Here is a 12,857-nt window from a genome sequence, read left to right on the forward strand (position 1 = left end):
GAGCGCGCAGCTGCTTAAAGCTGTAGCGTCCAGATTACTTTCAGCTACTTCCTGCAGCTGATATAAGATGCGGTAAGCTGAACACAGCTTCAACCGTCTGTTTGTTGAAAAATAGTAACGGACCGCATTTTCTTATTAGTAACTATAACGGCGTTGTAACGATAGGAATAGTAATTAGTTACATTACTTCTTACTGAAAAAAGTAACGCTGTTAGTAACGCTGTTACTTGTAATGCCGTTATTCCCATCACTGGTCACGACACTGATGTCCTGACTGCTGATCAGCTGATCGGTCCTTTCATGGTTTATCAGAGGACAAAGAAACTTGATAACATTTAGACAAACATTTGTGGACATGGATAAACTATCTGATCCAAAAAGCAGGAAGTGACACAGCTAGAAAATGAAAGTGTGTGACAGCTGAAGTCAAATGTAATGCAGAGTTGAATCTGCACTTGGGTCCATCTGTGAAAGGTCCACATGTAGGGATCACATGAGTCCTGATGTTTGTCAGTGCAGCTTGATAACTCCATCTACTGTGGGCTACATATACTGGGCTGGTAGCTCCACAGTGTTGCAAAGAAACTATTCAATGTGCAAAGTTTAAAATCAGAGGCTCTTCTAACACAGGAGCCATGTTGAGTTTAGATCACAGCGACCACCGGCAGTCTGAAATGGAATGAAGCCCATTGACAGCCAGCAGGTCTAAACAGGAACGCAGCCATTTGTATGCGTGGCAATGATGTGGCTGCAGCTGACACAGGATTGGTTCAAACTAAACATCATTTCACAGAGTTCACAAATAAACTCACGTTTTTATCTTTGAAGATCATCATAAAGTAGAATTGATGGTCCAGCAGACAACAGCAGGAGGTTTGAGCCCTTCTGATGCAGCAGAAACAGGATTTGGAGGAAGATGTTAATAGATTAGAAAGAATTGTACACTGTGAATCAATGCAAGTCTTTCTAGATAGACAGATCTTTAATAATCCCTCAGGTAGGTTCCTCTGGGACAGTCACAGATAGAGACACCAATTCTGACGTCCTTTGAAAGTTTTCATCACTCGTCATGTACACAGATGTTAATTCTACATATTCCTAGTACTGAACTCTAAATCAATATGAAGAAAATGCTCCTACTAATCTGCATATATGTTGATATCAAATCCTTTTCCAGCACATGGATAAATCTCTATAAATCTTTCAGTCTGATCAGAATGGGCACAGTGTTGTTATTGCAGCACTCCTGATGTTTGAAAAGCTAAATGTCCATTTTAAAGTGCTCGTGTGAAGGATTGTGTTTCCTTCCTTTGTGCAGTTCTTACAGTAAACATGTTTGAATGTTTCCTGTTCCCCTGATGCTTCTTCCTGTTGGATAAAGTTGGTTTGAATAACATGTTCTTATAGGTTTCAATGAACTTCAAACTGTGATCCACTTACAAAACTGTCTCATTTTATTGGAACGATCCACATTTGCATCCATTCACGGTACATTTGACATCTGAACACGTTTGTACACATGATGAAAGGACAGATGGTGTTTGTGTGTCCTTCTTAAACTTAGTGTGAATGTTTCATCATGTAGAACTACTTAGAACAAAGTCTTTGGGAACATTTGGAGAACACGTTTAGGAAAGTAACATCCTGGTAGAACATTTTCTTAAAGCAAAGCAGAGCTGCAACATGACTGTGAGGATTCACAATAATAAAGTCACAATACTTTATTATTATGAAGACTAAAGTGCACCTTAATGCTGCCAATGAATACACATGTTCTTTGTGAAAGCATGAGCACAGCTGACATGCACCACACTGACCCCACTCGCCCCATTTCTTCATCCACTTCTTGCTCTTGTGCTTGAAATGTGACGAGACGCAGCAAAAGTCAGAGGCTCTAAAATCCACAAAAAGGGGCTTGTTAGATCAGGATATTGATGTGATCCATAGAAAACATGGATAATACACCACTTTATTTGAAGACATCTGTAGCACTGCCTCAGGATGTTTCCACAGACTCCTCTGTGCACCTAAAGAAAAGGTCAAAGGTCAGCAGCACATGTAGTTGGGACAATTCTTCATTTACAAACAACAGTCGCACAAACTACACAATTATTTTCCTCCAATTAGGACTTTTCACTTGCAGAAATGGTCCTGTGTGATTTCTAGGCTGTGATATAAAAACTAGTTCCTAATGGCAGCGATTCACTCAGTAAACATGTGTTTCCTTCACCAACCTCACACACAGATCCAATAAGATCAGGAAGTGGGCAGTATAGTACAATATGTGTTATTTTGTACTGTGCTGCCCAAACTAAAGATCTGCTGAAGTGTTGGAAATGATTCAGATGTTTATTTTGGACGATACAGCAGAAGATCAGACATGAAAGTGGAGATAACACAGAAGACCTGCAGCAAAGGGTCAGAGGTCAGACTGGGCCACGTGATTCAACAATGAGCCAATGATCATCAAGTAGTGACTAAAGCAGAGCCCTGACGTTCTGACATTTATCACACAGTTAGAACAAATGTCTGCTGATGACTTCATCTCATGAAATGACTGATAGATGTCAATTCATTGATCAGCTGAGCTGCTGCTGCTGATCTTCATCGTGCACAGAAACATTCAGCTTGTTTCAATCAGTAAATAACTCCCACTACTCCCAGTTTGAACTGTTCCCACTCAAAATGCTGTCAGAACAATGATCATTGTAGAACTTCACAAACATCACGTGTTGTTTTCCACATGGAAGATCAGCAAACATACAGAAACTTCCTGTTGCCACACACGGCCTCTAAAATCTCTTCCACGCTTTCTGTCTGAAGTCCACTCTCTGTGTCGGATCCACAGGAAACAACAAGATCTTATTAACATGGTTTTCAATGTGTCTCCTTCCAAAAGTCCAACCAATGAACAAATGTGTATATTTGTGGAGGCCGAACAAAAGCATGACACATTTCTCTGTTTCTATAAACTGGTGTCAAACACAAATATGAAGAGTTTCATTGACAGACTCCAAAATGCCCCCGCAGTGAATCACAGGAAATCCTACAGTGTGCAGAGAATCTTAATGGCTCCAACATCAACACATCCACAATGTTGGATCCAGTTCTACCTCACAGAGTTACTAAGACACACCCTCTGCCAGCATTACAACAGCTCCACCTGCTTCACCTGCCTCCTCAGCCTCTGTACACCTGAAGAGAAAAGAAAGGCTCCAAAAGCTCAAATCTACAAAGGATTCATGAAGTTTCATCCAACAAGAACATGTTTGCCTTCCACAGTGTGCTGTTAGACACCACTGTACCTCTGCCATTTCAAAAGAGCAGCTTGGGAACATTTTGGCTCCAAACACTTTGTGTTTAAGTTCCTAATCTTTGTTTTCTTTGTGAACAACATCTGGAGCTTTTTGACTCATAGAAACATCATTTTGTTCTTTAGATGACAGCAGATTGGGACTGAATAATCAATCACTATCAAACCAATAAAGATGCTGATTTTACAGGAACTTTGTTGGAGAAGCTGTAAAGACATGAAACTGGTGGAGATCCCAAACCAGTTGATAGTGCTGATTATTCCAAATAAAGCTGTTTTCCATTTGAGATGAAATGACTTTCTGTCCTGATATATAATAAAGATGTTGGTTGTTTTGAGCCCCTGTATTAAAAGTAGATCCAGTTTAAAGTCAGCTTGAGTTTGATGTCTTTATGTCAAAGCTGCTCATGATGTTGAGCTGCTGATGGAATAAAAACAGGTAAAAATCTGCCTCAATATAAAAGCATGTAGTCCAGACTTAAATGTAGCCTATTGTTAGCTGAGGTCCACACACAGTGTTTGACAGTGTAAACTGTGTGAAAGGGCTGCTGGTGGAGCTCACTAGGATGAGCAGGTGACCATGTGCCACGAGGTGGAGAGCAGCTGGCCTGGCTTTGATTCTGACCACGCCCCTTTCTCTCTCCCTCTGCTTTGCTGTCACTTATCTTCACTGCTCTGTCCAATAAAGCTGAAAAAGGCCCCAAATCAAAGAAATCTGCTGCAGCCTCTGAAATGTCTTCTGTTTCCTTCCCGACGGCTTTTTTCACCGTCAGCCCATCAGACAGTCCAGCAGCATTTATGATGATGTCATGATGTTGAAGAGACTGCTATGGTGGCCTCCCATGACCCCCAGCCTCATCTACACTGAGATGCAGACATTTGAAAAGCAGACGACTGAATAATAGTCCAACACAACAGTCTGTGTACAGACACACACTGAGCTTTCATAGAGTCAAAGGAGTCAATCAAACACAGCTAGTTGAGTCATTTCTTGTGTGAGTCTAAAGTGAATCTAGTATTTGAAAGTCCACTTCCTGTATTTGTTGTTGAAGACTTCTTCAGCTTCTTCTCAAGGACATCAGCTGCTTGTTTGGCAGCAGAGGCAGTTAAGAAGCTTCCTGAAAAACACTGAACAGTGAGTTCACTGTGGCATATGACAAATTCAGCTTTCTATGTGCAAATGTGTCTGTGTCAACCTTTCAAATGCTGTTGAATCCAAAACATCAGCGGCTCCTTGGCTGCTCACTTCATGCACTTCTGTCTTTGTGACAGTCCAATGACATCACAGCTGTTTCCACCCCAGTGTCTCAGGACTGGACACCTTTAAACATGTGGAGGATCAAACAGCCGTCCAGCTAAACATACATGAAACTATCAAAGCTGACAATCATTCCAATAACATCTAATGGTACATATATATAGACACAGGACTACAAGGAAATGGCTCTCAGCATCTGGCTGTGGGAACAAATGAGTCCCTGTTTGTGTCTTCAAATTGTGTGCATGTTTTAGACGTGTGTCACATGTAGAAACACAAAAATCCCACAATGACACAAAGATGTGTTTGACACAACTGTGCAGCTGTAAGTTGTTTCTAATGATTCATTGAAGCTCTTCTAACATTCTGGAGACAATCAGTCCATGAATCTGTTCAACACCACAACAATTTGACTTCAATGTGAACGTTTGCCATTAAATAACCTTCTTCATCCAGCTGACAGCATCCTTCATTCTATGATATGAACAGTTCCTCCTGTTGATGACAAACCTCTGACATGATCTGCTTGAGGAGCTTTTTCATGTGAAGCTCTCTGAGCTCAGGGCTAAGTTGCTGTGTTTCATCTTTAAGAGCTGCTGCCTCCTCGCCGGACTTCTTCTTCTCTTCTTCTCCTAATGACACCATTTCTGCTTCAGATCTTTCACTGGGCCTAAAACAGATGAAGAGTAGATCTACTGCTGTTCACTGTTTGTGTCAATATGGAGAAATATGAAAGACAAACACAGCACATACAGAGAAATGTAGACAGAATGTGCAGCCAGCAGCGGCGTCGTTAGGCCTATTTTAGGGGTGCTGAAGCCTCCCTAAAATATTCTTAAGCCCCCCTAAATAATTTGGTGGGTTTTTTTTTTTTTTAAATTTTCTTTTTTTTTAACTTATTCGATTTTTTTTTTTTTTTGCAGATCTTGCAGACAAATTCAATATAAAGATGCAGAAATATGAGTTTAAAGAAATAATAATATAAACCTCGCTATTCACATCATTCATCATAACTCAGTTGGTCCCTTTCACTTTACACTGTTAAGGTAGCGTCAGTTGTTCACAGGGGACATCCACATTACTGAAGATCCAGTCGTCGTTTTCACTGCTACTTTACACTCCGCTCATCTACACCTGCGGACACACTAGCGTACATGCTGCAAACAGCAAGAAATCATGGATATACGCAAGTTTTTCAAGAAAGGAAGTCTTCATCGGTGGCTGGTAGTAACAATTAGTTAGCTCCAGCTAACAGCAGAGAGTCCCATGTAGTTAATGAACCAGGTCCTACCCATTTTGATAAATAAAAAGTTAAATTGTTAGCATAATGTTAATTTCTGTCACTTGTTTTAGCTCTGAAAAATCGAGCTGAGCTCATTCAGGTTATCATCAGTGGAAATAATAATAATCACTCCTCCATCCCCATTAACCTGTAGGAGTCAGGGCAGAGGAGCACAGAGAGTGAGAGGGGAGAGACCTCTACTGGAGAGGTGAGTCAAAGATTTCACAGGATGGAGTCATTTGTGATGCAGACAGCCTGATTAGAATTTTATGGAGCTCAATATGGATATGAAATATGAAACATTTCAGTCACGGTGCAACATATAAGACCTGTTTAACTTGAGCTTTTATTTAGGAGAGTCAAGGTTAGAAAGTGGAGAGAGCAAAGATATATATATAAGTCAAATTAGCCTGACTCACATATTTTTGAGGGTTCAATTTTAATATTACTTCAATTCAAGTAATTTAGTAATATTTTTCAGGGCTTTAAATTGCAACCATTTTAGTCACGTGTGTGCTCAAAATGTAATGTGTGTAACTTCAAAATATTTGGGAGCAACAAATTACTGTGGCGCGTGAGCAGAAGTCATGATATTAGCAATTTACATTACAATTCAGTATGTTTTAATGTATCTTGAAGGGGCAGGCAGAAGGAGAGGCTAAGGGAGAAAAAGGTCAACAGGCAAGTTCAAGTCAGAGAGAGCAAGGAGAGACAGAGGAGCTGCAGCAAATGGATCGAGAGGCAGAGGAAGATCAAGTTATTAGAGAGAGAGGAGAGCAAACAGGCCAAGAGAGGGAAAATGATGAAGCAGCTGCAGCAACTCATTCTACTACAGGGTTTGATTTAGGTGACAAAGACACAGGGCCCAGACAGGTAAAGCTGAAGAGCTATCCACATGATACTTTTGGTACACAGAAGCGAGCATTTAACCACAGCTGGTTTGAAAAGCACAACTGGTTAGAATATTCAGTCAACCAGAATGCAGCTTTCTGCTTCCCATGTAGAGTGTTTGGCAAAAACATCAAACATGATAGTTTGGTCAGTAGTGGTTGCAAGAACTGGAAGAAAGCTTTAGTCATCTTTGGCAAGCATGAGATGGCACAAACACATAAGGACAGTGTTGTTACATGGAAAAGCTACCAGGGAACTAGCAAACAGGGAAACGTTGCACAGATGATAGCAACTGCAAATGTGAGTGAGACAGTCGAAAGAAGAGAGTATCTCAGACGAATTGTTGCAGTCACCTCTATGTTAGGGAGACAGGGACTCCCTTTTCGTGGCCATGATGAAGGTGAAGACAGCCCAAACAGAGGGAATTTTCTTGCGTGCATGGAGCTTTTGAAGGAGTTTGATCCTTTTCTTCAAAAACATAATCCCCCATCAAATGCACAGTATATCTCGCCAACATCCCAGAATGACATGATTGACTGTTGTGCCCAGGAAGTTACTAGTGTCATTGTATCTGAAATCAACGAAGTCTAAAGTCTATGCCATCATGGCAGATGAGGCAAGGGATAAAAGGCAGAGCAGTTAGCTGTTTGTGTCAGGTACGTGTCAGAGGGGGCAGTGAAGGTTTCCTTGCACTTGCAGAGATAAAATCATTTGATGCTCAGTCCATTGCAAATGAGATTCAGCAGCAGATCCAAAACAATGGTCTTACAGAACTTAAGTGTGTAGCACAAACATATGATGGTGCAGCTGTAATGAGTGGCTCCACTGGAGGTGTACAAGCACATTTTAGAAGGCTCCATCCTGAGGCTATCTATGTGCATTGTTATGCTCATCAACTCTGGTTTTGTGCAATACTTGCAAGGCTGTCCCAGAGGCTGTGGAGCTTTTCAGCTTGTTGGAGTGTGTGTATTCTTTCTTCAGCACCTCCCTAGTCAATCATCATAAGTTCGTGGAGACTCAGGCAAAGCTTGGATTGACAAAAACTGAGCTTGTGCAACTTTCAAACACTCGCTGGGAATGTCAGTTGCGATCAATCAGTGCAGTTCTTGAGACATTGCCTGCCATTTTGGAGTGCCTATCTGCAATTGGATCCCCCATAGCTGTTGGTCTCAGAGCAAAGCTCTACAAGTTCTCAGCAGTCCACCAAGTAACTGGTGATTGCAGCCATAAAAATGATGTACTTTTTTATTTTCAGTTTTTTTCTTGTTATTGATGCAGCAAACACATTTCCTCTGTTTTCTTGTTGTACTGTATTATAAAACAGACTGAAATAAAACAATAGATCTATTGGTGGCCTAGGATGTTTAATCGGTCCAAAAAAGTAGGAAATCAATTTCTCAGTCTTGTTTTCTGTTTGTGAAATTTTGTGCTCATTCACTACGTTCGTTCACATCGTGTGCATCTCTTGGGGGCTAAGCCCCCCCTGTCCTTTAAACCTAGTGACGCCCCTGGCACCCAGTGCAGTAAATGGTCTAAATATCAGCTCTTTAGAAAATGATCCTGATGAACATGAAACTAACATCCAATGAGAAACACAGCTTCCTTGTTTCATGTCCAATAACAATAAATGAAGAGCTAATAAAGAGCTATTCTATTGTAAAATGCTGAGATGATTATTAGACAGAACCCAGCGGCTCACCAAAAGCCTGCATTGAAAATCTATATGAAAGTAATCTATGCTCATATATGGCAAAATCCTTTAAGTGTCACTGTGTTTTTCATCTGTGCTCTTGTTGGTTGGACAAGTTTGTAAATGACAAAGAGCTCAGTGGACTTTGCATCCATCAAATCCTGTTAGATGTTTGTTTTTCCTTCACAGCTTTGTGATGAAGGCTAAAGAACAGAGATATGAACTATTGCCAATATGAATCCTGATGCATGACGTGGGCACAGACCCACCAAAGCAACACTCAGCTCACCTCATTCCAGGCGCTTGTCTGCTGGAGACCATGAGCCTTGTTAGTCACACATTAGCACCGTGGTAGGAAACAGCCTCCATCATTTCATTAGATCTGAATTTGGACTGTTTCCCTCTGGATGAGAACCAAGTCTGTCAAATCTATTGATCCAACACAAACTATCAAACACATTGGCTCACAGTCAGATTGGCTTTGTATGGATGGTGTAACAGGGGCTGGGAAAGGATGCTGAAAGCTGAATATAATACAGAACAATAACAGGACATATAATCATGTAGAAACATGATCTTCAACAGGCACACTTCTATTATTCATGATCACAAAGAACTTGTGCAGCCCTGATATCAGCCCTAATATATGAGTGTGTTTGCCCAAAGATTGAAACAGCATCAACATGACAGCTGTAAGAAATCTTCTCTCAGCCTTGTTTGGCAGAAGATCCCTGCAACAAAGATTGTAGCTGAAAGATGACGTGTGTAAAGTTTGTCTTTGGGAGGGTTGAGGCTGTTTTTAGACCTTTGATAGTTTCCAATCCAGTTCTGAAAGACAGAAATAAAAACAACATCATTAAGATCAGATCATGGAGCTGTTTCCTGCCTTGTTTCTAGCTTCACATTACAAGACTTTACTACAATAAAGATGCTAACATGTATCTGTAGGAACATCATTGAATCTAGAACAACTGGAGCCAAACCAGTGGCTCTGCTGGGATCACTGGTGAGCCAACACTTCCTTGTTGATGCAGATTTCAGGGCTTCCTGTTGCTCCTCCGTTATAACTGTTCTCTCTTCTCAACACATGATGACACAAAGGAATCAGCAGTGACGAAGATGATGCTGAAGAGAAGCACACATTTCACACATATAACAGAGCAGTCCAGTTACACACACCTCTGCTTGACATTAGGCCTCAAACAAAGACACAAAACACTAACTTGACTCTAAATAGAAGAAACTGGCAGCTTTTTTCTGTTCTGTGCTTATTTATATTTGACACACATGCTTCTCTTTGTGCAAACACACATCGCACTATAAGGGTAACCTAGCACACAATGATTGGACAGCACAGTGATGATGCTGGGAGATCCTATCTGAAACAACACAGAAACACTGAGAACTTTAAACATTGATTATATTGAGATAAGCAGCCGACCCAGTCTAGATAAAGGCGAGCAGCTGGGACCGCTGCTGCACCAAAAAAACAGGTTTCAGTGTTTCCATGTGTGTGTGTGTGATGTCTTTACTTATACTGGTCAATAGACTTTAGTCAACACATGATTGAAAGGTGTTACACATGAAATAAAAACAGTGTTTCATCTTTATTCCTCTGAAGCAGCTGCATTATAACCAATCTGCTCCTTTGTGGCCTTTAAAACAGCTTAAATAACTGTTGTTATATTTGTTTCTGCTCCTCTTGGACAGACGACTCTTGAAAAGACATTTTGAATTTCAATGTGACTTTAACTGGATAAATATGGGATATATAAACGTCCCTCTGCAACAAACTGATTCCAGCTTCAACCTCATGATAGGAATGTTTTTGTGGCTCAAGATGACCTGATATCTTTCATGATGGAGACATTTGACACATGTTTCACATATTATAGACCAACAAGTTATTCATAGCAGTTTAAATACGGGAGTCACTTTTGGGCCCAGCAGATAAAACAGAGCCAATATTTCCTTCTTTATTTAAGTGACGTGTGTCACAGATGTGACCTAGTAAAGTGTAGCTGAACATTAGTAACGTTATTAACACTCTCAGCTCGTCCTTGTTCCAGACCTGAAGATCCTCTTCTTTCATTCAGCAGCAGCTTCAGGTCTCTGATGGTCCAGGGCTTGTTGTTGGGAAACAGCCCTGCTGGGATGATGGTGTCCTCACAGAAACAGTCAGTGATGCTGTTGATCTCCATCACAGAGCACGTCCCAGTCTGCAGTCTCAGTCCTGCAGGGCCTCGCTGGCTTCCTGACTCCACCCAGTCAACAACAGGAAGTGTTTGCAGGAACAAACTGAGGCTGTGGTCAAACAGGAGTTTTATCTCCTGGCTCTGACTCTCACTGCGGCCCCGCTGCTGTGTCAACATGTGTTTGTGCTAAACAATGATGGAAAGTGTTATAAATGACTTGTTGGCCTCTGATCTGTCACAAACAGCTGAAACGTGTCTCTCATGAGTCACATGAAGGTTTCTGACAGAAAGGACAAAAAGTAGCTGCAGTCAGTTTGTGTCATTTTTATATTTATTCATCTGGGAGAAAAATCTGAGGGACATTAAAATGTGTTTTTCAACAGAGACAAGAACATAAACAGTACAGACTCCAGGAATGATCACTCCATCCAAACAAACAGTCATCACTGTCTCCTTTCCTTCTGATTCTTCTGTAACTCACTGATATATAAACATATCCTCTCCACTCGACCTCCCAGTAACAGCGACCAGTCAGACCATTTCTACACAGCAGCTGATAAACATCAAATCTGTCTGGATGATCAGGATATGACTGAACCTCCTCCACATGTGTCACCTTCCTGTTGTTGTCAGACAGTTGGAGCTTTGTGTTCACTGTGTTTGTGTCGATTGTGAGTTGACAGGAATCTGATGGAGAGAACAAACACAATCCAGCTGCAGTTATTGATCCATCATCTGTTCATTGATTGACACTTTGATGATGACTCCTGACATGATGAAGATGGTTGAATGTGTGCTGCTTTGTTTTCATGAATCCCATTAAAAACACACTTACACTTCCTCAGACCTGGTCTCAACCATCGGACTCCAGCAGGCTCCACCCTGAAAGGAGGAGGGGTCAGAGCAGCACAGTCAGCATGCACACATGGACATTACATGGCTCTCACACACACACTGTTACACACTGAGGATGGCTCAAAGCATGGCTCCACTGTTTTAGGCATTCAAATAAAAAAAATCTAAATTTATTTATAAGCACATTTAAAAACAACACAGGTTGAGACAAGGTGCTGATATATACATAGTAGAGATAAAATAATAATAATACATTTTATTTGAGAGCGCCTTTGCCACTTTCATTCGATCAGGAAATACTCCTGATTGTAACGAGAGATTAAAAATATAGCATAGAGGAATACTTATACAGTGTAAAGTCTTTTTAATTATAACCATATCTATGCGATCACAGTCAGCAGATTTTTTATTTCTAAAGTTTTCTACAATTGCTACTATTTCTTTTATGGTAATATCAGCTAAGAATATAGAATTAACCACTCTACTTTCTCTTTTCCAGACTTCATATTCTGGGTCGTCATTTTTTCTAATTAAATTTGCTAAAGTAGGTCCAATATTTACAAAAAAGGAATTGAATTCGTTTGCTACTACAGTCTTATTATCGACAACTTGATTATTCTTAATGAAATAAATAGGCCGATCTGAGGGTGTGTTCTTGTTACCCAATACTTCTTTAAAAATATTCCAAATGCCCTTAATATTATTCTTGTTTTCCTGAAAAACTTGTTAATTGCCTTGTTATTTCTTAACCTTCTATGACTCACGAAACCAACCTCTTCCTTTCTTTTCATATTTAAATCAAAAGTAAAAAAGACTGGTAAATGATCACTTATATCATTTATGATGAGGCCACTCATAATATTACTCTCCAAGCTATTAATGAAAATATGATCAATTAGTGTTTCTGATTTATCGGTTATTCTACTAGGCTTTATAATTAAGGGATAAAATCCTTTTCCAAATAATAATTCAAAAAAATCTGATGCAGCCTTATCATTTGCCTCTTTACAAAAATCAATATTGTAATCACCACACAAACATAAAGTCTTATTTCCCTTAGCCTTACTCAATAAGTCTTCTACTACCTCTGTAAATAACTCAATCTGTGACCCCAGTTTCCTATATATACATGTTACAATTATATTACTTCTTCTTTCTATGTCCAATTCCACTGTCACAGACTCCATTAAATCGTCTATAGCCACAGACATATATTCAACTTTTTTGCATTTCAAATCACAATTAACAAAAAGTGCCCCCCCTCCTGCCTTCTTCTTAGTTCTGTTTACAAAGTATAAATCGTACCCTTCGATACAAAAATGACAACCCCTCTTCTCATCTAACCATGTTTCAGACAGAGCAATTATTTGGAA

The sequence above is a fragment of the Oreochromis aureus genome, linkage group 3, assembly GCF_013358895.1.
Source record: "Oreochromis aureus strain Israel breed Guangdong linkage group 3, ZZ_aureus, whole genome shotgun sequence".
NCBI lineage: Eukaryota > Metazoa > Chordata > Actinopteri > Cichliformes > Cichlidae > Oreochromis > Oreochromis aureus.